Raw genomic sequence first — 27,368 nt, forward strand, 5'->3', positions numbered from 1 at the left:
TGCGGGGCCCAGGCCGGGGCGGGGCTGGGGGCCCGGGCTCGGAGAGGTGAGCTGCCGGGCGCCGATTGGCCGCGGGCGGGTGACGTGCGCGCCCCGCGGAGGCCGAAGCGGCGCGGGCGGCCGAGGGGCAGCGGGGCCCGCCTCTGAGTCTTGAGGTGGAAGAGGGCCTTCACGGTGGGCTTTTCACGTCCGGAGACTGTGTCCGAGGAGGTCAAGCACGTGAGAGTGCTTTGTAACCGGAAGGTGCCTTTCAAAAGTGAGTTTCTCCTGGCGTCACTCTTTACCTCGGGCCCTCTTGTCTCGGCCTCTTCTTCCCAGCCACGACCCCAGAATTGCAAAGTCTCCTTAGAGCACCCTTCCCCCGCACCCCCGCGGTGCCTGATTTCTCTCTCTCCCCTCCACAAATCTGGCTTTTTTTAAATAATGAAGATGCCTAAACTCGGCATTGCTCACAGCCTTGCCCTTTGGCTATTTAGTGCCATCCTGCTCCGAGGCCTTGACTCAGACCAGACCCGGTAGAGTCCTTACTTAGATATCTGTTTTCAGTAGATAATTCTTCTGCAGATTAACTTTTTTTTTCCCCCGGTTAACTAAAACTGGGAAAGTGGTAAAAGAATATGAAGATTTAGGGTTTCCTTTATTTCATGTTGCAGGGCTTCTGCTAGAAACTAAAGTATCCTTGGAGATCTTTAATTTTTATTTAGGTTTATTAACACCGAAAAAATAAAGAGCGAAAGGAGAGAGCGTCAGTCCCTTGAAGCACCTTCCTTGACATGACTTTATTTCATGTTTGTATAGTAAAATATCAGAAGTAAAGCACTTGCTGATTGCATGTTGTGTATTTGTATCTTAATAACCCAGCCTCATTTCCTTTCTGAACCCTGCTTGACCAACAACATAGAAGAACGAACTGCACAAGGTCCAGCATTTCACCTTGTATGACTTAAAATGTAACAACCAATTGTTAATATGTAAGTTTTTAAAAATTTTTCTCTTGGTATTTCATCCTAAAGTGAAAAGGGGAGGAATTTTTTTAAGCAACTTTTCATTCTCTGGACTGTTGAAATTTAATATTTGTTATCGTCCTTCACTAAAAAAATAATCATCAGTAAGAGAATTAATTGAAATCTAGATAAATTGATTTTCTGTCATTTTACCCTGGTCAAAAATTGTCGAAGTAAAATTATAATGGAAATTTCTACCAAGATGTTTAGATACAGATTCATGTTCATGAGCTAGGGTGGTATAGAAGATCATATACAAAGTGATGATTGAAAGGTTGGTGTTTACATTCAGATTCCTTTCAGTTTACTCCTGGAGCTTACTTTTGATTTAGTGGAAGAAGGACCCTGGAGCTTGTTTATCCTGAAAATGATGATTTCAACGTCCTTGTCCTTAAGACTGTTCTTTTGGGATGTGGTTGAGGCAGGGTGGTTTGAGGGAGTGGGGCCATTAAGGGAAGAAAAGCTTAGAGAAGGACAGTAAATATTCGTTTCTTATTTAGAGGCTTTGTTGTCTTGACTGAAGCAAAGCAAGCTGTGTTGAGTGAGAGCCCTAAGGCCTCTAGGAAGATTTTCTTTAAAGGATTAAAAAATGTATAGCTCAGTTTAGAGGTATATAATAAAATGCTCAAGTGCCAAATGACCAATTCAATGTAACCAACACCCAGATCCACATATGCAGAATACACCAAACGTACCATAGAGTCTTTCTATGTCCCTACTAATCACATCCCCTTACCACCACCACCACTATTCTTGCTTTACATGTTTTTACATCATATAAAAGAAATTACCCTCTATGTAGTTAAATTATCCTCTATGTAGTTCTTTTGTGACTGACTTCTTTGAGCAGTGGATAGCTGTTCTGCTATTTCCAAGTAGAAGAAATGCAGGGAATAGAAGTCTATCTGGATGAAGCATTTTTCTTTTTTTGTCTTAAAATGTCAAGATGTGTAGACATACATTAGCCATTTCTGATGGATTAAATAATTATATACATATATATAATGTATAAAAGGAGATAATTCCTAACCCCACCAATTAAAAAACCCTTACTGTGCATTTTAAGGAACATTTTCTTAGATTCCCTTTGCTTTAAATTTTAAGTCCTGTTTTGCTTTATTTTTTAATTTGCATTTCATTTCCACTACCCTGTCCTCTACATAAAGTAGAGGAGCTGAAGGTAATTCTGCCACACAGAAGTGGCAGACTTATCTGACCACCTTCTGATGTTGTTGTTAAGTTGCTAAGTCACCTCCAACTCTGTGACCCCATGAACTGCAACATACCAGGCTTTCCTGTCCTTCACTATCTCCTGGAGTTTGCTCAAACTCATCTCCATTGAGTTGGTGATGCCATCCAACCATCTCATCCTCTGTCGCCCCGTTCTCCTCTTGCTCTTAATCGTTCCCAGTATCATCTTCTGATGTAATACCCAACAAAATGTGGGGGTTTTTTAATTAATTAATTTGGCCATGTCACATGGCGTGAGGGATCCCCAACCAGAGATGAGACCCACACCCCCTACAGAAACTCGGAGTCTTAACCACTGGACCAGGGATATCCCAAAATCTGGTTTTATTATATAAGTGTTTATTTCTTATATTTAGACCTCATCTTTAAAAGACTTAACGTTATGATCAGAAGAAGCCAGACAAAATAGTATGTGGATGAGGTTAAAGCAGTTAGTAGTAGTAAGAATTTGAGTGAGCAGACTTCCCTGGTGGTCCAGTGGCTGAGACTCTGTGCTTCCACTGCAGGGGGCATGGGTTCCCTCTCTGGTTGGGGAACTAGGATCCCTCACACTGTATAGCCCCAGGTTGGATAGGGGAAGAGTGAGGAATCCTTTGCTTGCTTTATGTCCTAGCTAGGCCCAGATTTCTGCTTGCCTTACATGCTGTCCTAGAAACTCATCTAGTTCTGTGAATTCATATATGATAAGTAAGTTGATACAGCCCAAATCTCTATTTCCAGCCCAGATTCTCTAGTACTAATCCCAAATGCCTCCTGGACATCTTTGGGCATCTTTGTCCATTTATCTATTGCTTTGCTCATCTTTTTCATTGATTTATGTTTTTTGGGTAATAATACATTGTAGGATGTATTAGTTGTCTGTCATCTTCCAGCTCATGCCTTTTCTCTGGCCTTTGTTATGGTGTCTTTTCTTACACTGAAATTTAGTTTGAATGAATCAGATTTATTCATCTTTTCCTGTATATTTTTTGCTTTGGGTATCTGATTTAAGAAACCCTCTCCTAAAGAAAAGAAGTCATTTCCTACCTCAGAATCACAAAGATATTCATCTTTTTGCTAAAAATTGTAAACTTTTATTCTTCATATTTTGTTTTTTAAATCAACCTACTATTTTTGTGCATATGGTAGAGATCTAATTTATTTTATATATAAACAACTAATTGTTCTAGCAGCAACTATTAAATAGTGTGACTTTTCTTTTATAGTTTGTAATGTCATTGATTTCAAATCAGGTTTCCACACATCCATGGACTGTTTTTTCTTTTCCATTGGTCAATTTGTATGACATTTATTATATTACCACACTATCATAATTGCTACAGCTTTATTATAAGTGTTAATACCCAGCAAGATATTAACAATGGTTAATATTTACCTATTTCCTTGGGAATGCCAGATTCTTTGCTGCTGTATATGAATTTCAGAGTCATTTTATTAAGTTTTATGAAAAACTTGAATGTTGCTGGAAATACACTAGGACCTCAGTTTCTCCTCTGTAATATGCTGATACTAATCATTGTTATGACTAGATTTAATCAATTTTTTTTTAGTGTGTGTGCTTAATAAATGGTTATTATCGTCAGTATCATCATCATCAATGAATGAGCATTTATTCTGGCTTTGAGATCTTAAATTCAGAAATCCTATCTTCTAACCACAACTTGCTATATTTGTTTATACATTGTCCACTCTGTTACTCCCTCTAACCTTATTCTTTGGCTTCTTCAATATATTTAGTATTGAGACCATTTCTATTTTTCTAGTCTGTCAGTTCATTCCTGGCCTTATTTTTTTTTTCCCCATTCCTCACAAAAGTTGATCCAAATCTTCACCATTCTATATTATTTACTTATTAAGCCTTCTAAGTTGATACTACCAGTCTTATTTTGTGCTCAGATGACCTTGATTTTTAGTTACCAGAGACTTTTTCCTCACCATCATCTCTGAATGTGGCTGTAATTCCCCTTGTACTTAGCATCTTCCCAGTCCTTCAGGTCTACCAGCTCCCTGTGTTCTAGAACTGATCTTCTAAGACCTTGTTCCATCAGTTATCTTCCCTCAAATTTTCATTTTCTCTCTCTCTATGGTCCTATAAATTGGTGATTTCCAGGTTTTCCCATTTCACCAATCAATACATTTTTAAATTAAGGAAGTAAACATGGGTTTGCCAACTTTTTATTTTATCAAGAAAAAATATTTTAAAACAGTATAATAATAAAGAGAAAAAACTGACTACTATCTACTACCGGAAAGTAGTACTGCATAATAGTTAAGATCACAAGATTCTGGAGCTAGACTATTTGGACTAGAATTCTGGCTGTGCCAGGGTAGATTATCTAACCTGTAAAATGAAGATAACACTTACCTCTTAAGGTTGTATTGTATGTACTAATTCAGTGAGTTAATATATATGAAGCCATTGAAACAGTACCCGGCACATAGACGGGCACAATAGTGTTAGCATTTATCTTCATCATAGTTATTATTTTTACATCCCCATTAACACATCTTTTTTTCTCGTAGCCTCACCTTGTTTTGCTTTTTACAGCGGCTGCCCTCAGGCCGCGCAGTGTGTATGATGGCGCCAATGCTAATCACATGTGGCTCTTGTGGGGGGTGGGTAATTAAGATTGCTCTGAGTATAAAATGCTTAAGGGGATACCATGCTGATTTCTGGAGCTTTTTTCCCTGTGTGTCTCCCGCCTTTCTCTACTCTGTAAAGATAACAAATAGACAAAGAGTAGATTGTTCAAGTTTCTAGAGAAAGAAAACAGATTTCATGTGATGCATACAGAGATGAATGTGTTAAACTTCTCAATAACAACTCTGGAAGCAAAAGGGTAATGGAACAAAGCTCCAAAATTCTGAAGGAAAATTACTTATAATTTAGAGTTCTATACAGGCCATGCTGTTACTCAGATACAAGGCTAAAAGAAATTATTTTCAGTCCTAAAAGGTCTCAAATATGCAGTTCACACATCTTTTCTAAAGAAACTAATGAAGGATGTGTACCAGTTACATGACAGACCAAGAAGAAGTAGGACATGTGATCAAGGAAATAAGCCCAAAGTAAAAGAAAAGTAAAAGGAACTGCAGATAGACTGGAACAGTAAGATGAAGTTAATGGGATACCTAATACATTTGAATAGACTGAGAAGAGCCTTCACCTCCTGGGCTCAAATTAATGATTAGTGCATGAACAACTAAGCAGATCTTTTTTGAAAAATTATTTAAATCTGTCAGTTTATGTGTTAAAAAAAAGTTTAAGGGATAAACAAAGCTTTTTTTAAAAGAGGATTTTTATTTTGGTGTTTGGCGTTTTTATACTTCCCCTTTCTTTTGAGGAACCACATTTTAACTGCCCTGCCTTACCCACAGCGTTAAGAGGAAATGCAGCAAACTGGCCATAAAAGCAAAACTAGAGAAACAAAACTGGTATTTTAAAGTTAATAACAAATGGTAAAACTTTAAAAATCATTTTCCGTAATATTTCTGGTGCTTAAAACAAGGAATATACACAAGCACCTAATAGAAAATTCCTGGAGTGAACTTGGAAAAAAGGCTTTCTATCCTATAATTCTCTGAGTGTGTATTGAGATGCCACTTTTGCAGTCATTTACTAGGAAAAGATTATAATTTAAAAGTAAATACTGGAGAAGGAAATGGCAAACCACTCTAGTATTCTTGCCTGGAGAAGTCCATGGACAGAGGAGCCTGGCAGGCTACAATCCATGGGGTCGTAAAGATTTGGACACAGCTATAACTAATAAACATATAGAGATCAAAATAACAGTGGCTTAAATAAAATACATTACTTTGTTTAAAAAAATAGATACAAAGTCTATGTATGCAGACATAATAAAGAGCTTTATTCCAAATAGATCTTTGAAGTTTTTTTAGAAGCCACCTTTTTGCCTTAGAAACTCCATGCTTACTGTAATCTTATTTATTTGGCGGCATCGGGTCTTAGTTGTGGCATGCGCTCCGGCTTCCCTAGTTGCGGCACAAAGGCTTTTCCCTAGCTGTGGCATGCTCCCTGCACTGGAAGCTTGGAGTCTTAACCACTGAACTGCCAGGGAAGTCCCAAGAAATCCACTTTAAATATAAAGACACAGACAGGTTAAAGTAAAAGAAAGGAGAAGGATCTACTATGCTAATACTAATCTAATACTGATACTATCTAATACTAATCAAAAGAAAACTGTAGCCGCTATATTCAGACTTCAAAACAAGGAAAACTATCAGCGATAGGAAAGGGCATTACATAAAGAGGTCAGTGCTTCAGAAAGATACGCCAGCCTTTAATGTGCGTATGTCTGACAATAGAGCATTAAAGGAGCTAAGGCAAAACCTGATAGAACTGCAAGGAGAAACAGATAAATGCACTATTATAGCTGGAGACTTCATCACCCCTCCTTTAATAAGCAATAGATCTAGCAGGCAGAAAGTCAGTGAGTATGTATTCAGTAGTTGATCGGTGTAGCACCGTCAGTCAGTTGGATCTAATTGATAGTTATGGAATATTTTACACAGCAGCAGCAGAACACATGTTCTTCTTTAGAAAGATAGACATTTGTCAGTATAAAAAATAACTTGTATGCAAAAAGATATAAACATAGTTAAAATTAATAGAGACTAAATTTTAAAAAATATATATGATGAGGTTTAACATCTTTAATATTAAAAGAGCTCTTTAAAAAAGTCACATCAAGGGAACAAGCAATTCTCTAGAAAATGGGTGGGCAAAGACTATGAATTCAGCAAAGAATAAATCCACATGTGAAAAGTTGCTCAAAATCAGAAGAAATCAGGATGATGCAAGTAAAAGTAATGAGATGCCAAATTCAGCCCTTTATAACAGATTGGCAAACCATTAGCTAACTAGTTTTATTAGGTGCCTATTGTGTGACAGGCTCTTGGCTAAGCACAGACCTGCTTTAGTGCTTAACAAATCATTGTGAAGCAGATCTTATCCCTGTTCTACAGTTGAGGAAAGGATCAGATAGGTGAATTGACTCTAGAGGAAACTTGGGAAATACTAGAACTATTTTTCTTTTTGAGGAGTAATTCATTCAAATGGTAATGTGTGTGTATGTGTGTGTGTGTATCTAGATAGATAGATATTTATGTTTTGAATTGAAGCTTCCCCCCACTTATCTCTCATCCACCCATTTACTGTGTCAATACTACCTGTCTCCAAAAAAACCACTTTATTAGTTTCTCATGTATTTCCCATAGCTTTTTTATACAAGTTTAAGAGTCTTCTCTAGCACCACAGTTCAAAAACATCAGTTCTTCAGTGCTCAGCCTTCCTTATGGTCCACCTCTCACATCCATACATGACAACTGGAAAAACCACAGCTTTGACTATACGGACTTTTGTAGGCAAAGTGATGTATCTGCTTTTTAAAATGCTGTCTAGGCCCTCAGAATGGGAGAAAATAATAGCAAACGAAGCAACAGACAAAGGATTAACCTTTAAAATATACAAGCAACTCCTGCAGCTCAATTCCAGAAAAATAAATGACCCAATCAAAAAATGGGCCAAAGATCTAAACAGACATTTCTCCAAAGAAGACATACAGATAGCTAACAAACACATGAAAACTCATCACTGATTATCAGAGAAATGCAAGTCAAAACCACAATGAGGTACCATTACACGCCAGTCAGGATGGCTGCTATCCAAAAGTCTACAAGCAATAAATGCTGGAGAGGGTATGGAGAAAAGGGAACCCTCTTACACTGTTGGTGGGAATGCAAAGTAGTACAGCCACTATGGAAAACAGTGTGGAGATTTCTTAAAAAACTGGAAATAGAACTGCCATATGACCCAGCAATCCCACTTCTGGGCATACACACTGAGGAAACCAGATCTGAAAGAGACACGTGCACCCCAATGTTCATCACAGCACTGTTTATAATAGTCAGGACATGGAAGCAACCTAGATGCCCATCAGCAGACAAATGGATAAGGAAGCTGTGGTACATATACACCATGGAATATTACTCAGCCATTAAAAAGAATTCATTTGAATCAGTTCTAATGAGATGGATGAAACTGGAGCCCATTATACAGAGTGAAGTAAGCCAGAAAGATAAAGAACATTACAGCATACTAACACATATATATGGAATTTAGAAAGATGGTAACGATAACCCTATATGCAAAACAGAAAAAGAGACACAGAAGTACAGAACAGACTTTTGAACTCTGTGGGAGAAGGTGAGGGTGGGATGTTTCGAAAGAACAGCATGTATACTATCTATGGTGAAACAGATCACCAGCCCAGGTGGGATGCATGAGACAAGTGCTCGGGCCTGGTGCACTGGGAAGACCCAGAGGAATCGGGTGGAGAGGGAGGTGGGAGGGGGGATCGGGATGGGGAATACGTGTAAATCTATGGCTGATTCATATCAATGTATGACAAAACCCACTGAAAAAAAATAAAGGAGGGAAAAAAAAAAGGTTATAATAATGTGCTATATTTGATAACTCAGTTATTTAAGTAGCTCATAATGAGAGTCCTCATCCTTTTAAAAGCTGCATAGTATTCCACTGTGAATATATTCCACTACAGGAGAGCCAGAATTTATTTTACCAACCCTTTACGATGGATATTTGCTTTGATTTCAGTCTTTCGCTTTTGAAAACAATGTGGTAATGGATAATACTGTGTATACTTTTGTCTCTCATGTTCAAGATTTCACAGAAATAAGATTGTTCCATCAGAGGGTTTGTATGTATGTGTGATTTTGCTAGATATTGCCAGATTTCCCTGTGTTATATAAACAAGTAAGAGTGCACCACAGCATTTTCATTAGAGTATGTTATTGAACTTCTGGATGTGGGATTGATACATGAAAATGTTTAATCTTAGTGTAGTTTTACCGTGCATTTCTCCTATTATGAAATTAAGTGAGAATATTTTCAGACTGGGCAAATGTTAAATGACCAATAGCACCTGTTGCCAGTAGGAGGGATCCGAGTGAAAAGTTCTGTTATACGGCGCTGGTATAAGTGGGCTTCCCAGGCGGCGCTATGATAAAGAATCCGCCTGCCAGTGCAGGGGACATAAGGATGCGAGTTTGATCCCTGAGTTAGGAAGATCCCCTGGAGGAGGGCACGACAACCAGCTCCAGTATTCTTGCCTGGAGAATCCCCATGGACAGAGGAGCCTGGCGGATCACAGTCCATAGGGTCACAAAGAGATGGACTTGACTGAAGTGACTTAGCATGCATGCATGCTGATGTAAATGTGAACTTTTTCAACCTGTTTGCAAAACAGTCTGGCAACCTGTGTTAAAATGTTTTAAACCAGAAATATCTTTTGTGCTAGCTATATCTTTCTTGGGAATCTGTCCAATAGGTATAAAATATGTAAGTGAAAGTCACTCAGAGTCCAACTCTGTGACTGCATGGATATACAGTTCATGTATTCTACTGGAATTCTACTGGAGTGAGTAGCCGTTCCCTTCTCCAGGGGATCTTCCCAACCCAGGGATCGAACCCAGGTCTCCTGCATTGTGGGCGGATTCTTTGCCAGCTGAGCCACCAGGGAAGCCAAGAATACTGAAGTGGGTAGCCTATCCCTTCTGCAGCAGATCTTCCCTACCCATGAATCAAACCAGGGTCTCCTGCATTGCAGGCGGATTCTTTACCAGCTGAGTTACAAGGGAAGCCCTTAAAATATGTAAGGATCTATCTATAAGAATATTCATTGTAGCATCATCCATAGTATCTAAAAACAAGTAGCAAAGTGAAAGCTCATTAATAGGAAAATGGTTGAGTGAATTACAGTTTTTGTATCCAACAAAAGGAATAAATTAAAGCAGTATGAGTTGAATTGTGATTTCCACAAGATACTACTGCTAAATGAGAAATAGCAAGATGAAGAAAAGTGTGTATAATGTGATCCCAGTCTATAAATCAGCAGCAGCAGCAGCACACATAAATGTTGGCATATTTGTGTGTATGTATGTTTACACTCAAAATATTTATATTTGTAGATCTATATATATACACATGTGTATTTGTATATAACTATATGGGGGAAATAATGGAAAATACATATTACTTGGGATATAGGTTTGATTGCTTAAAAGCCAACATAATAATAACTTAAGATGAAAGTTTATTTTTTTCTCTTGTAACATTTCAGAGATAATCAGTTCACAATTGATACAGCAGCATCAGGTGTTAGGGATCCACCCTCATTCTAGCTTGTTAATCTACTATACTCAATATGTGGCTTCTATGTCATGGCCTAAGATGGTTGTTTCACCTCCTGCCAAGATATATCTGGGAATGGGAAATGGAAAAACAGTATACCTCTTCTTTTTAAGGGCATGTCACAGAAGTTGCAGCTATCATTTCCTCTTTTGGCAAAAATGTAGTCGCATGGCCAGACCTGCAAGGGAGGCTAGGAAATAGAGTCCTTGCCTATATGGCAAGGTACTAAGTCAGAACTTGGGAGTTGTAATACTAAAAGAAGAGGAAGAAAGGACACTGAGAGACAGTAGCAATCTCTGCCACAGCAGACTAGGCTATCTTCCTGCATTACAAGTCAACCACAAATTTAATGGCTAACGTCAATAATGATTTATTATTTCTCACTACTCTGTATCTTGAGTAGAAAGTTTTTCTGTTTCTTCTGGGCTCATTCACATGGCTCTCTTCACATGGTCTTTCATTCCAGACTTATTCACAGCATAGAGGCCCAGGGCAGTGTTCCAGAAGGTGAAAAAGGAAGCTGCAAGGCCTCATCTACAGAAGTTACACCACGTCACAGCCACTGCATTCGGTGCTCGAGATAAGGCACAAGGAAGGCTAGCCTAGATTCAAGAAGTGGGAAAATAAAAGTGGCAAAGGCACATTGCAAAGAGGCACAGACAAAAGAGGCATGATACACTGGGAACAAATATTGCAACAATCAAACATACGACATTTTATACTTACATTTACACTTAAATGTATATGTAAATTTTTGTCTGTCCACATAGTCAAATATAAATAAGTATAGTTAAGCAGATTCATGGTGTGCAGATACAAATATCACATCGCTCTCTTACTTATTATTGATTGCTTTACAGATTAAAGCCCAAGTCCCTTGGCCTGTACCATTTCTCCTATATTACACTATCTCCCAGGAGATGTAATCAAAACCAAGCAGAAAGATAAGTAATTTCTAGCTGAAGTGGTTGGGCTTCAAGTCAGTTGTGGAACTGAACCAGGCCTTGAAGGAAGTGTTTGAATTGATGGAGAGGGGCAAGTAGGCATAACTGGTAGTTCCCAGTCTTATTAGGACTACCGTTTTAAAAAACTGAAATACAGCATACTACAGAAATAAGTGCAGTATCTGTCATAAGTAAAAATATCCCTCTATCCACCACCCAGGGAATAGAATATTACAAGTTACATAGAAACCTCTTATGTGACATCCCAGTAATTATACTGCCCAACCTCCCCAGATGTAACCACTCATCCTAACGTATAACCATAGATTCGTTTTGAATCATACATGAATGAAATTATATGTGTATTTCACCATTGTATTTGTAAGGTTTATCTAAGTTGTTTGTAGAAGTAGTTTGTTCATGTTCATTGTTATATTCCATTTGTGGATAAGCTGTCTCTGTCCATTCTGTTGTAGCTATTTGAGCTGTTTCTACTTTGGGGCTGTGTGTGCGTGCGTGTGTGCTAAGTTGTTTCAGTTATGACCGACTCTGTGCGACCCTATGGACAGTGGGCAGATAAAGTAGATTTGTAGTACCAATTAAATGCTCAGTTCTGCCAGTTTTCTTACACTAAGGTTAGCATTGATGAGGAAGGAGTGGAGCCTTGAGACATCAAATGGGGATAGTTGGGCAGACAAGAATGAAGCTTTGGGGCAGCTCTCTCATAAGTTGATTCCTACTGTTCTCAGAATTTACCCTCCCCACCTCCCAGTTCCTCCAGGCAAATCCCGACATAGCATGCCTGTCAGAGGAGTATGCAGCTTGCTCTGGCAAATGATGGCCTACACAAAGATCTTGCTGTTTTGACCAGTGAGAACCTGAGGAGTTAAATTTGAAGCATCTCATCCAAGACACAGACTTGGTGCTTCTTGATGGGGAGAGATTTGGTCCCTTCAAGGAAGAACCCTGCAGTGCAGCCACAGCGGTATGACCGTTGATCTTCTCCAGACCCAGTGGTTCCCAAGCTTGTCTGGACATAAGAACACCTTAGAATTCTAAAGCCAAGGATATACCCCAGGCCAGTTAACTCATAATTTCTGGGAGTGAGAGACAGGCCTTTTTTTGTATTTTTTAAGCTCCCCCAGTAATTCCATTGAGCAAGTTAGGGAATCATTGCCCTAATCCTTCTCCAGTGGCTATTTATTGGTTAGAATAGGGGCCCCCAAGAAAGTCGAGTGACACATGGAGTCCTGGCCTGAGTCTGGCTAACAGCCCAGAGAGACCCATAGTGGTTACTTCTCCAACCCCAGATATGTGGTAAGAATAAATACATTTTAATAACTGAAACAATCTTCATTTTAATTTCCTGACCAATGGAGTGAGTGTTGTTATTGTAGGTAGGACTAGATAGAAGTTCAGAACTGATTGTTACCAGTCCCTCTCAAGACAGTAAAAGAAAAGCAGTATAGAAGTTAGTGCCCCTGTCCTGGCATGGCAGCTGGTACCATATTCCCATTTAAATTCCCAGTGTGATCACCCAGAGAAGGCAATGGCACCCCACTCCAGTACTCTTGCCTGGAAAATCCCATGGACGGAGGAGCCTGGTAGGCTGCATGCAGTCCATGGGGTCGCTAAGAGTCGGATGTGACTGAGCGACTTCACTTTCCCTTTTCACTTTCATGCATTGGAGAAGGAAATGGCAACCCACTCCAGTGTTCTTGCCTGGAGAATCCCAGGGACGGGGGAGCCTGGTGGGCTGCTGTCTATGGGGTCGCACAGAGTCGGACACTACTGAAGCGACTTAGCAGCAGCAGCAGTAGTGTGATCACCAGATGGATCATGGAGATGACAGTGTAAAAACCAGATGGGTAGTGAAAGATGACAGTGGATTATTGCAGAGCTTAATCAGGTGTGGGGTGGGGATGGGGGGCAACTGCAGTTGTTCCAGCTGTGGTCTCTTCATTGGGAGAAATTAATCCAGACTTTGCCATGATACTTAGGTACTGATCTGGAAATGCGCTCTGCCCCCCACTCCCACCTCCTTTCTAATCAGTAAAGAAAATCAAAAGCATATTGCACTTAAATGACAGGGACAACAGTCAACTCTAACTGTCGTGTCTCAGGGCTGTGTCAACATCCCTGTTGTTTCTGTGGCATAAAGGGACCTTGATCATACCACTGTGCCATAGAATATCATACTAGTCTATTATAGCAATGAAATTATGTTAAATGAACCTAATGAGAAAGGAGTAGCAAGCATTCTGCATGATCTCATAAGACATATGCCTGCCAGAAGATGCAGCGATAAACCCAGGACTGCACCAAGTTTCTAGGGTTGCAGTGGCCCGAGATATGTTTGAATATCCATTCAAATAAGTGATGAGTAGTTGTGTTTCCTACCACTACAACAAAGAGAAAGGGGAAAAGGTGTAGCAGACTTTTTGGGGTTCTGGAGGCAACAAAATAAAGCACATTTGGGTGACCTGCTCTAACCTCTTTTCTGGGTAACTGTAAGACTGCAAGTTTTGAGGGGGCGCCTTGTGATTAGGCAGGTCCAATGGTACTGTTAAGTTCACATGGTAAGAGATATTAAATGAAGGCTTAGGTAAGTTCCCATAGGGGAATTATGACACAGACACTTTGGTTTGGGAATAAGGACATATCTTCCTCCGCCAACATTTTGTTTTGTTTCTTTGAAAGGCAGCTCCAGATTTGCTCCTGCTACCTGGTAGGATGGAACACCTGACCATGGGACATCAAGTGACCGCATGAGTAATCACACCACCCACCGTGAGCTGACGTTGTCTGATTCCCAAGACCGCACAGCTGGATGAGCACAGAGCAGTCCGCCCCCTATTAGACTGGGGACTGGCTGCGGCGGGACTAAACGAGCAGGTAGTCCTGACCCTGCCCCTTCAGCGTTTCTCCCCAACCCGTATAAACTGGCTTCAGGAGGAGTTCCTTCTGACCAGTTAATGGAAGAGAAAAAAGTGTGGGTCCTATTCATTCTTGAAAGGATCTGCCGTGAGCTGGCCACAGCTGGATGTGAATGGTCAGTAAACCACCACTCATTAGCGGCACTAACACATACTGTAAAGGGAAATCTTTCCGTAGGGAATAACGTTAGGAGATACGGCCTGAGGTCAGGGTATGTACTGGTTCATTGTCACTGGCTTATGAGTTGACAGGCTAGAGGAGAACTCAGAAGAAATTGGAAAACTGGCCAGTTATGATACAATAACCTGCAAATTAGGGATGCTGGCCTAAACAATGTAGTACATGCTTAGAATCCATAATCAGTATATGGTGCTACCTTCCCCAGAAGGTGTATAGAGTGGATATGAGAGTAGTCCTTCTATTTTTCAGAATGACTAATTTTGTAAAAAAATTCAGGTGGCATGTTTTCCAAATTTGGTGGAAAGCATAGAACTATAAATCTACAAAGCTCAGGAAATTGCAAGCAGAAAAATTACAATGAAGTCACACCTATGCATGTTATAGTCAAACTGATTAAATACAGAAAAACAAAAGCATCCAGAGAAATTATACATTATATGCAAGTTGACAGTTATATTATTTTTTTAAATAAGCTTTTTAATGGAAGCATAACATATGTATAGAAAACACAAATATAGTTGTTTAGCATGACATCACAAAATGAAGGTAACTATAGTCACCACCCACATCAATAACTATGTCCCTTCTTAGTCATTACTCTTCATCCTTCCCAAGGGTAATCACCATCCTGAATTCTAACACCAAAGATTAGGTTTGATAGTGGTTAATCTTTATATAAATTGAATACTTAATGTATCTTGAGTTTCTGGCTTCTTTTATCTAACTTTGTAAGATTTATCCATGTTGTTACCTGGAGCAGGTAACATTCATTCATTCATTTTCATTGCTATACCACATTCAGTATTCTACTTTACACTACATTTATTTATCCGTTGTATTGTTGATAGACATTAGAGATGTTTCCATTCTTTGGCTGTTAGGAGAGCTTCTGTGAACATTGTTGTGTGTGTCTTTTGGTGTACACACATACGCATCTGTGTTGCATTCTCTCATTATGCCTAGTAAACCACTTGAGGAATTTTTTGGTCCGTGAAGCATCAGTCTTAGTGGCTTTGGAGGTTTTAGTACTCAAGGGAGGAATAATTTCTAGGAAACACGGTTTTAATGAGTTGGAAGTGGACATGGCTTGCCGGCAGGACTTTTTCCTATCGTTAACCACTGGGGGGCAGGGGGAGCACTACTGACAAAGGAGAAAGATTCCTTTTCAAAGGGGGAACTTCAGTTGCTGTTGCACAGTGGAGTAAGTAGGACTTAAGTGGAATGTATGATATTCACCAGTATTCTCTTGGCCAACAGTCAATGAAAAAACTAGGGTAACCCAAAAAGGACCTCCACTTGGATTCATCTTATAAGAGTGAATCTTTGGATCACCTTCCCTGGCTCAGACGGTAAAGCGTCTCCCTGCAATGCGGGAGACCCGGGTTTGATCCCTGGGTCGGGAAGATCCCCTGGAGAAGGAAATGGCAACCCACTCCAGTATTCTTGCCTGGAAAATTCCATGGATGGAGGAGCCTGGTGGGCTACAGTCCATGGGGTCGCAAAGCGTTGGACATGGCTGAGCGACTTCACTTTTATCTGGTAAAGAATTCCATTCAGCTTAGGTGCAAGCAAGGAGTGAGAGAGACCTAGATGGGTGGTGATAGAAAGCAGCTTATGCTCATGAACCTAGTCTTCATGACCAGCTGAAACACTGGTTTTATGAAACTGTAATTATGTTTTGTGACTTACTTCTTTTCTCCCTTACCATATATGAAGAAGTCTGGAGTGGATAACGTTTTTGGCTTCAGATGAGAGTGTGACTGAATTGATACCACCCCATGATCAGTAGCTGATAGAAGGAGAGTGTATGGTGGAAAAGAGTTGAGATAAGTGCTTATATTCCCCCTGGCTCCCTCCATTAGAGGTTGCCCTGAACTGAATGTGTACCTTGACCAAAGATCATTGCTTCTCTCACGATGAACTCTTGATAATTCTCTCTCCCTTAAGACTTTGGTTAATTCCTTCTGTCTCTTGGAGCTTAAGAGAGGTACAGTTCCCCTGTTGTTAGCCCTGGATTACAGAACTATCCTTGTAATTCTCTTATACCCTATACACACATTTGTAATTAGTCCCTCTGTTTAAAACAATCAATCCTGAGGGTGTCACTTGTTTCCTGTTAGGGCTCTTGACACGTGAGCTTTATATCTCTTGTATTGTTTCTTGAATATTAGCATAGTCGCAGTCTTTCTTTTAGTTTTTGCATATCTCTTCACTTTAAACTTTTCTGTATTCTAATATTTACCTCTTGAAAACAGGTTAAAGGTGTATCTTTATAAATCCAAGGCAGCAGTCTTATCTTTTAATTGGGATAGTCAATTTAAGTTTGTTATTACCAATATATGGGGCTTTAAAGCTGCTATCCTAATGTTTCTTGTCTCCCCTGCTCTTCACTCTTTTTTCTCTACTTCATCCTTTGTGATACGTCAGGTTTATTTATTCCCCTTTTCCTTTTAGTTATATGTCTTTTTGTTGTTGTTGTTTAGTCACTAAGTCATGTCTGACTGTTTTGTGGCCCCATGGACTATAATACACCAGGCTCTTCCGTCCATGGGATTTCCCAAGCAAGAATACTGGAGTGGGTTGCCATTTCTTTCCAGGGGATCTTCCTGACCCAGGGATCAAACCTGCATCTCCTACACTGGCAGACAGATTCTTTACCGCTCAGCCACCAAGGAGGCCTGCATGTCTTTTTATTATTGTTTAGCTGCTCTAGAAATTAGAATGTGCATCCTTGACATCTAAAAGTCTAGTGTAGGGGCTTCTCTGGTAGTCCAGGGGTACAGACGTCAGTGCTGTAACGATCAATGATAACAGCACTTATCAATGCTGATCCTGGTGCAGGACCAATGCTGGGGACCCAGGTTTGATGCCTGGTCAGGGAACTAGACCCCACTTGTGAAACTAGGAGTTTGCATGCTGATACAGAATTCACATGCCGCAACTAAGACCCAGGGCAGCCAAACAAAAAATAATAATAATAAAAAAAAGTCTAGTATACGTAAGTACTTTATCCACTTCCTGGACAATGTGAATACCCTTGACCACTTTATCCCCCTTCTCAATTTATGTGTTGTTAATGTTAAAATCTGTATGTTTTTAAACACCATAATAAATCAGCATTGTTTTGTAAAGTAATTATTTGTTGGGATTTACCCATATATTTTCTTTACTGTTCTTCATCCCTTTGAAAATCTAAGAACTTCCCTCTGAGAACATTTCTCTCTACTCAAAGGTTACTTTTTCCTCCAAGGCAGAGGTGAAGAAAGTGAAAGTCGGTCAGTTGTGTCAGATTCTTTGTGACCCCATACAGTCCATGGAATTCTCCAGGACAGAATACTGGAGTGGGTAGCTGCTCCCTTCTCCAGGCGATCTTCCTAACCCAGGGATTGAACCCAGGTCTCCTGCAATGCAGATGCTTTACCTGAGCCACCAGAGAAGCCCAATTTTCAGTTTCTGGTAGTTTGAAAATACCTTTATATTGTCTTAGCTTTTGAAAGTTATATTATCTGAATATGATTCTGTTTTCTTTTAATACTCTAAAGATAGCATCATTTGGTTGCAAAGCTTACTGTCATTCATTTGATAGAATAATTTTCTTACCTACGGATGCTCAATGTTTCCCCCTTTGAATATCAGCAGTTAGCATTTTTCACTTTTAGCATAGTTAGCATAGTTCACTTTTAATATGAAGTGCTTAGGTGTTATTTTCTTTGCCTTTTCCTTAAAGGTTTATAATGCTTCTTGAATCTAAAGCATGATGCTTTTTGTTTATTTGAGACATCTCTTTCAGTATTACTTTGTTACAGTCTCTCATGCTTCTTCTGGGTTTTAATTATATACCTACATTGGACTTTTTTTTTTTACTCTGTATCTCCTATCTTTTAAATTTTTTCCATTTTTCATCTTTTAGTCTTTTTGTTAATCTGTCTGCAATTTCTTCTGAATTTTCTTCCAGTTCCCTAATTTTGTCTTCAACTCTATATAATTGGCTATTAAATCCATTCACTGGATTTTTGTTGTATCTTTCAATAATAGAATTCCATTTGGTTGTGTTTCCATTCTCCACATTCTTACTCATATTCTAAGTTCCTGAACAGATTAATCATAGTAATTTGGGGAATTTGGGGGAGAGCTGTGCTACATATCTTGCGGGGTCTTAGTTCTCCCCAACCAGGGATTGAACCTGGGCCACCTCAGTAAAAGCACTGAGTCCTATCCAGTGGACCACCAGGGAACTCCGTAATTACACTGTTTTGAAGTCTTCATTTCATAATCCCCGTGAGTCCTGTTTCTATGGTTGCTTCTCTATCTTGTCATGTCATCTCATATACCTGATTATTGTTTTATGTGTGCTAGATATTGTATGTAAACAATTGTAGAGATATTTTGAGGTTTGGGATAGCATGACTTTCTTTTAGAGAGGATTTTTTTACTTCTATTAGGTAGCGAGGGCCATTAGCATCCTCAGATCACTGCAATCCAGTTGAGAACAGAGATGATTCAGTTCCAGTCTATTTTCGGCTCACTCTGACTTGTAGGGTACAGCACATTAGAATTTCAACAGAAAGAGTGAGGTCCTTATCTCTTTCTTGGTGAGCCCAACTCCAGTTTTTCTCCTCTTCTACCCCCACCTAGGTCTGTGAGCTTGCAAAAGCTCTTAGTTGCTTCTGGAAGAGACAGATGCCTCCAGCAGAGAGGCTGTAAGCACCTCTTCAACCTGTCTGCCTGTACTAGGTCTTAGCCATGAAATCCTCACTTTTGAGAGTTCCAGTGCCTTCAAACAGATACATTTCTTTGTTTTGTCTCAGCTTTCCTAGTTGTTCTCAGCAGAAACATGATCAAAACCATCGTCCTTCATTACCAGAAGTGGAACTGCAGTGGTCTCATTTTTTTTTTAATTGCGGTATAGGTGATGCACAATATTGTATCAGTTTCAGATATACAACACAGTGATTCATAATTTTTAAAGGTTATAGTCAATTTATAGTTATCATAAATAAAATAACTATATTCCCTGTGCTGTACAATACATCCTTGTAGCTGATTTATTTTATGCCTAGTTGTTTGTATCTCTTGACCCTCTATTCCTATTTTGCCCCTTCCCCCACCCCTGTCCCCTCTAGTAACCACTAGTTTGTTCTTTGTACCTGTGAGTCTGTTTCTTTTTTGTTACATTCACTAGTTTATTTTTTATATTCAACATATAAGTGAATCATACAGTATTTGTCTCTGACCTATTTCACTGAGCATAGTACCCTCCAAGTCCAACCGTGTTGTTTGCAAATGGCAAGATTTCATTCTTTTTATGGATGAATAGTATTCCAATGTGTATATATATATATATATATATATATATCACGTCTTCTTTAACCATTCATTCACTGATGGACACTTCAGTTGCGAAGACTTTTTTTTTTAATGTCAAAACTTTTACTGGTGCTCCCTGCCCCCTCTCCATCAAAACACACAAGGTAGTAGTTATACATATACTTAGTCTATAAACTATATATAAATAATACATATATATATGATAAATGTTCAGGTCCCTGCAATAATTGTTATTCAGGGATATGTAACTCAGAGAAGGGAAACACTGCTAAAAGCAAAGGCAGTCTCAGGAAAGTTAAAGGTTATGTTCAAAGGAACAAGAGAAGCCCAGTGTGAGGTTTCACGTATGAAACAGATATAAGATTCTGATCTATATTGTCTGTATAATAGGAAATCATTGGCAGCTTCTTTATTATCTTTCAATAAAAGCTGTGTTTAATCTGATACTGATATGCAACATACAGGTAAGAGTAAAGGCAGAGAAAATCACTAGAAATCTAGAGTAATGGATCAAATATGAGTTAATGGGAGGCACCGTAGTGTAATGAAAAGAATGTTGACATTAGGATCATAGGACTTGTAATTACTGGTCCTGTCAACTTAGGCAAGTAATTTAACTTCTTACTCTGCTTCCTGTTTACATGCCAGTCAGCTTGTAGGCCCTTCAACAGAATGATGAAATGTTTATAACTTCTGCGTTACTCACAGAGTGGTTATGCAAATATAATGGCGAAAATATTTTTAAATGTGTATTAAAATGTATGCATTTGAAGGCCCAACACAGAGACTGATAAAAGAAAGATAAAAGAAAAAAAGTTACTCCAATACTGAATCTTGGAGACTAGAAAATACATTCATCTAAATAAGTCAATTAGAAGAGGAGCTGATTTTGGAAATCAGGAAAAGGGTTAGTGAAAAAATAGTGGTTTACTTAATTTTAATTGTGGAAATGTTCAGCAGGTAGTTGTTGGTTACATTTACTAGTTTCACGTATTATTAGGTATTTTTCATGTGAGATCATTTCATTCAGTCTCCTTCATAAATTTTTAAGTTCCTGGAGAGAGAGAGAAGTTATTTCCCTCGGAATTTGTATTCCTCTTCATTTTTAACTTCAAAAAAAGTTTGTACCTACCAATTAATTTGATAAAGTTTGATTTATTTTGTCCAGTTCATTGGTAAAGTGACTATATAGGGCATTGGCTGGCTTAAAGATTGTTTGGTCCTTTCAGTTTAATACCAAACTGTTACTGTTTATGTACATCACTCTACAAAGTTTTCATGCTAGTACCTTAGCATAATCCAGGCAAACATTTTCTTTAACCTCTATTTGAATTCCATGTGAGACATAAACATGTCTTATTGGAAGTCATATGTATATGTTTCTTTTATATTTGAAATGTACACGCTTTTCATTTGGATCCTGAAACTTAAGATGGTTTCTCTTCCTTCTGAAATCCTTCGTTTCTCTTCATAATTTTTTTTAAGTTGGGGTACAGTTGATTTATAATGTGTCAGTTTCAGTGGTACAGCAAAGTGAGTCAGTTATATATATACATAAATTTACTGTTCTTTAGACTCTTTTCCCGTATATAGGCCATTACTCAGCACTGAGTTCCCTGGGCTATACAGTAGATCCTTGTCAGTTGTCTGTTTTATACACCCATGTCATATGCATACATGCTAAGTTGTTTCACTCATGTGTAACTCTGCGACCCCGTGGACTGTAGCCCGCCAGGCTCCTCTGTCCATGGGATTCTCCAGGCAAGAGTACTGGAGTGGGTTGCCATGCCCTCCTCCAGGGGATCTTCCTGACCCAGGGATTGAATCTGCGTCTGTCTCCTGCATTGGCAGGCTGTTCTTTACCACTGGCACCATCTGGGAAGCCCTATTTTATACATAGTATAATGTGTATATGTTAATCAATTTCTCCCTCTAGAACTTTAAAACAATAAATTGTAATGAACACCCAACTGTATCAGTCACTTATTATCTTTTGTGCTTTAAGAATTTGCCTCTCCTGCCCAGTTTGACATCTCTAGACTGCTGTACTGTGTTACCAAGTCCGTAACTAAATTTCTGATGGCATCCAGAGTCTTGGTTAAGTTTGGACTTCCTCTTGTATTATGGTTTGCTCCTTCTCATTTTAGTCTAGTTTCCTCTATTCCTACATGAATAGAAATTTGGTAATATAGAGCTGTTTATCTTTCCTATTTTTTGCCCATTATAATTTTCTGTATTTAACATTTTTTGTAGTAATTCTTCCACAAAATATACGTTATGTATTTTTTTATTTCAGATCACGAAAATAATCCATTAGCACCCTTCCTTACCCATTACTCAAACTTTGGCATTCTCAACCTTAGGGAACTTGGAAGTAAGAAAAAGACTGAGCAGCAAGGAAAATAGGTGTTGTAAGCTTTGTTCTGTAACAAAAATATTGATGTGTTCTTGAGGAATTGTTTCACAAAGGTGAATTCTCCATGTAACTGAAGCTTCATTATTCATCATGGACAGAAAGTTAGTGTAGTTTGAAGGGTCTTTACCAGTATGCTGTAAGTTTAACAACTAGGCTCTCCAGGGCTGATTGTGATGTTTGCTAATTCCAGTGGGGTTAAATACTCCCACTGGGACTCTACTTCAGGCTAACACGGGACATCACTGAACACAGAGGTGGAAAGAGGTGTAGACTATCAGATTATAAGATTTCCCTCATGTGCACACAACAGACATAATCATAAAAACATGGGTAATAATGAAATAGTAAAATAACTAAGAACATGAGTTTTGAGTATTTATTATTCAGTAATATTGGATATTACTATAACTTTCAGTTTATATAATTAATTTCTGATAATGGCTGTGTTTAAATTCTGAAAAATTCTTAAAACTTTTTATTTTTTGAATTCATTTATTTTTAAACTGAAGGATAATTACAGTATTATGTTGGTTTCTACCAAACATCAGCATGAATCAGTCATAGGTTTTAAAACTTTTAAAATCAGCACTCATAAGGCAGCGTCAGCCAGCTCTAGCATACTGTTGTCTATGCTCTTAAAGAAGGGACGAGGACTGACCAATATGAGTTAAGTGGTTCTGCTAGCTAAAGCTAAAACAGATTTAATACTCAGATTTATATAGTGAACTCTTAAATTCCACCATCACACAAAGTCAAGTCCTTGATAAAAATAGTCTTTTTCATTTTCTTCCATGTATATGCTACCTTGTTATGACTTGGTTATTACTTCCTAAAATCTTGGCTGCTGTAAATGTTTAACCTCTGTTGCCTGTAAATAAATACTGACTAAAGGAACCCAACAAGCAGTGGGCAAAAAAATGCAAATAGACATTTCTTCAAAGAAGGTATATGGATGGCAGAGCAGCACATGAAAGGATGCTGAACATCATCACCAGGGAAATGCAGATTAAAAGGACAATGAGATACCACTACATACCTATTAGAATGACTAAGATTAAAGACAAATCATAAGAATTCAGGAGGAATTGGAACTCTCATACACAGCAGGAAGGAATGTAAAAAGGTATAGTCACCTGAGAAAGTGTGGCAGATTCTTAAAGTTAAACATATGCCTACCATATGATCCAGTGATTCCACTTCTAGCTATTTACTCAAGAGAAATGAAAGCACATGTCCACATGAACAGTCATACAAGAATGTTCATAGCAGTTGTATTTGTAATAGACAAAAACTGGAAACAACCCAGATGTCCACAGGAGAATGGATAAAATAATCGTGGCACATCCATAAAATGGAATATGACTCAGCAACTTTTAAAAAACTATCAAGAGACAAAACATAGATAAATCTCAAAACAATTATGCCCGTGTAAAAAGCCAGAGAGAAGAAAATAGGGCATACTCTATGACTCTATTTAAATAAAATTCTAGAAAAAACTAATCAGCAGTGGCAGAAAACAGACCAGGGGTTTCCTGTGGCTGAGGGATGGGAAGAACAAGAGAGTTTACACAGGAGTGCAAGGACACTTGCAGTGATGGATACGCTCATCATTTTGACTTTGGTGATAATTTCACAGGTGTATACATATGTCAGCTTTCGAACTGCATACTTTATATGCAGTTTAGTTTGTATCAACTATATTTCAATAAAGCTATTAAAAAACACAATCTACTCTCATATGACCAGGAGAGATGAGCTAAAAAAGGAAACTGCTTTGTTCTGCATAACTTAGTTACATCTTTCATGGTAAAAATGTATAGGTCCTTTGGGCAGCCCTAAGCATATTGCTGTTGTCTTTATCACATGCTGTTAGGCCAGATTCTCTTCATCTGAGTGCCTGTCTTTACATTTATCTCTAATAAACTTCATATTGTTTTTGTTGTTTAGTCGCTAAGTCGTGTCTGACTTTTGTGACCCATGGACTGTGTAACCTGCCAGGATCCTCTGTTCATGGGACTTCCCAGGCAAAAATACTGGAGTGGGTTGACATTTCCTTATCCAGGGGATCTTCCCAATCCAGGTATCAAACCCATGTCTCCTGCATTATTTGTTTTACATGTGACTATTATTCTTATAATGAGGCTTCAGTATTAATATAAATTAGATCTTTGGTTTTTCAGACCATGTTTAATGAGCACTAGGCATACCCACAGAACCATCTGCGGTATCCTGAGTGGAAATGGGGAGTGAAGATGGAAAGAACATGATAATCTGAATGGACAAGGCTTCAGATTTCAACCCAGGCACCTTCTTAGTTTTACAGACTTAAGAACTACTGGGGAGGAAAAATAAAATATGAAAACCACGTAAATTTTACAAGCCAAGCTCAGAGCTTGATGCATAGTAGATGTTCAGTAAGTATCCACTAAATGAATTTTGATTAAATGTAAACTGCCTCTCACTCCTTTCTACACGTCCTCTTTCTTAATAAAAAGTTTTCTGTCATTTGAGTTTCTTGAGATGGGAATGAACACTAATTTTTGAGAACTGTTGATTTTACACTTTAAAAACAATTATACAATAACATGGAAAACTTCCCTGACAAATTCATTGTCTTCTACCTTAGGCCCTTAAGGAGGCCTTTTTTCCCTTTCTTCGGTTCTTTAGTTTCCCTTTTCAGTGATCCCACACTTACCTCCTTTTCTCATGCCCAATTCAATCATTACATAGCGCTCCTTCCTCTTTTACCAAGAAACCTGAGAAGACTGATTATTAACGGCTAGCCTCCTGCTGCCTCTCACCTAAAATTTATTTACCCATTCTAATCTTCTTGCCTCTAGTCCCTGATATGTTTGCAGTGCTAAGGCTTGTCCAACTCTTTGCAACCCCATAGACTATAACCCACCAGGTACCTCTGTCCATGGGATTTTTCAGGCCAGAATGCTGGAGTCGTTGCCATTCCCTTTTCCAGAGGATTTTCCTGACCCAGGGATCAAACCTGCATCTCTTGCATGTGCTGCTTTGGCAGGTGGATTCTTTACCACTAGCACCGTCTGGGAAGCCCAGATACATTTATCCCTTTTACAGAATCGAATACTGTTTGACCTCCTGCCATGTCTTGTGAAGAAACTGGCTCCATCGATTAATCTCGCCATTCTGTTCTGTCTCATTGGAAAAGACCCTGATGCTGGGAAAGATTGAGGGGAGGAGGAGATGGGGGCAACAGAGGATGAGATGGTTGGATGGCATCGCCAATTCAATTGACAAGAATTTGAGCAAACTCCAGGAGATAGCGAAGGACAGGGAAGTCTAGCTGCAGCCCATGGGGTCACACAGTCAGACATGACTTAGTGACTGAATAACAAAAACCACCTTTGATCCTGAGTTCCTCTTACCTAATACCCTATTTCCAATTTCCTGTCTTGGCCAAGCTCTCCATTTTTTCTCATTCCATTCAGTTCCCAACACCACTTCACTCAGTGACAAATCTTAGTTGAAAAATTTCTAATCCCTAGTATATATGAAACTTCTATACCTTGTGACACTTGATATTTTGAGTAGGTGGTCAAATATTTTTTAGATGAATAAACTGGAATCCGTGAAGGAAAAAGTCACAAGGTCAGACTCAACAAATTCAACATTAGGTATGTGATAAAAGGGTTTGTATAACCTCTATATCAGTGTTTCTCAAACTAGAATATTTGAATTCTTTACCAGATATTTTCCCTCATGTTGTGATTTATTTCATTAATCTACAGAAAGTAATATAAATGTTGTCCAGATCACCTTGATCCCACTTACAGCTTAGTACTACCAGGTGATTCCAGAGCCTGTGTCATGTTTAGGTTTATGATCTTGTTAGTAACATGAAACAGTGCTTTGCCTTAGGCAAATGAGAACAGACATAGATAACAGTTGCTTATTTCTGGCCATCAGTGAAATGACATCAGTGAAAGAATGAACAAGGTCTCCTAAAGTTTCTAGTAGAGAAAGCTGGTCACTATCTATAGAACACAGCAGTTAGTTATGCCAAATATAAAAGAACCTAAATTGTAACAGCTCTATATTTGTTTCAAGAGGTGATTTAATTTGTAAAGAAAAAAATAAAAATCAAGTAGCACATAAATATTAATTTTATTAGTTTACCTTTTCCCACATTTAATATGTAAACTTAGCATAAAGTTTATATCAAGTATTTTTTATTGTAGTATTATGTTATCATCATCTTATGTATTTGTGTGTGTGTGTATATATATATATATGACTTTATTATTACATTCTAATAAATAATTGTAGGGGAAACCTCAAATTTTTTTTCTTAAGGTCAGCTCTACCCATTAAATACCCTGTACTATGTGTCTTTACTGCAGTTTAGTTCAGTTAAGTCGCTCAGTCGCGTCTGACTCTTTGAGACACCATGGCCCACAGCACTCCAGGCTTCCCTGTCTGTCACCAACTCCCACAGCCTGCTCAAGCCCATGTCCATTGAGTTGGTGATGCCATCCAACCATCTCATCCTCTGTCGTCCCCTTCTCCTCCTGCCTTCAATCTTTCCCAGCATCAGGGTCTTTTTCCAGTGAGTCAGTTCTTTGCATCAGGTGGCCAAATATTAGTTTCAGCATCAGTCCTTCCAATGAATATTCCGGACAGATTTCCTTTAGGATGGACTGGTTGGATCTCCTTGCAGTCCAAGGAACTCTCAAGAGTCTTCTCCAACACCACAGTTCAAAAGCATCAATTTTTCATCACTTAGCTTTCTTTATAGTACAACTCTCACATCCATACATAACCACTGGAAAAACCATAGCTTTGACTAGATGGACCTTTGTCAGCAAAGTAATGTCTCTGCTTTTTAATATGCTATCTAGGTTGGTCATGGCTTTTCTTTCAAGGAACAAATGTCTTTTAATTTTATGGCTGCAGTCACCATCTGCAGTGATTTTGGAGCCCAAGAAAATAAAGAATCTCACTGTTTACATTGTTTCCCCATCTATTTGCCATGAAATAATGGGACTGGATGCCATGATCTTAGTTTTTTGAATGTTGAGTTTTAAGCCAACTTTTTCACTCCCCTC

At 38.7% G+C, this 27,368-nt stretch overlaps 1 long non-coding RNA gene across 3 annotated transcripts; it reads left to right on the forward strand.

The window, feature by feature from the left end:
* Positions 1-74: 74 nt before the first annotated feature.
* Positions 75-26,796, forward strand: LOC122673198. Of its 3 annotated transcripts, XR_006334638.1 has the most exons (4): positions 75-256; positions 902-971; positions 14,133-14,327; positions 24,241-26,796. It is a non-coding gene; the product is annotated as an uncharacterized LOC122673198 (long non-coding RNA). The 3 variants fall into 3 exon arrangements; XR_006334637.1 differs by lacking the exon at positions 902-971 and having other exon boundaries at positions 88-256; XR_006334636.1 differs by lacking the exons at positions 902-971; positions 24,241-26,796 and having other exon boundaries at positions 118-256; positions 14,133-14,413.
* The last annotated feature ends 572 nt before the right edge of the window (positions 26,797-27,368 follow it).

The sequence above is a fragment of the Cervus elaphus genome, chromosome 17, assembly GCF_910594005.1.
Source record: "Cervus elaphus chromosome 17, mCerEla1.1, whole genome shotgun sequence".
NCBI classification, from domain to species: Eukaryota; Metazoa; Chordata; class Mammalia; order Artiodactyla; family Cervidae; genus Cervus; species Cervus elaphus.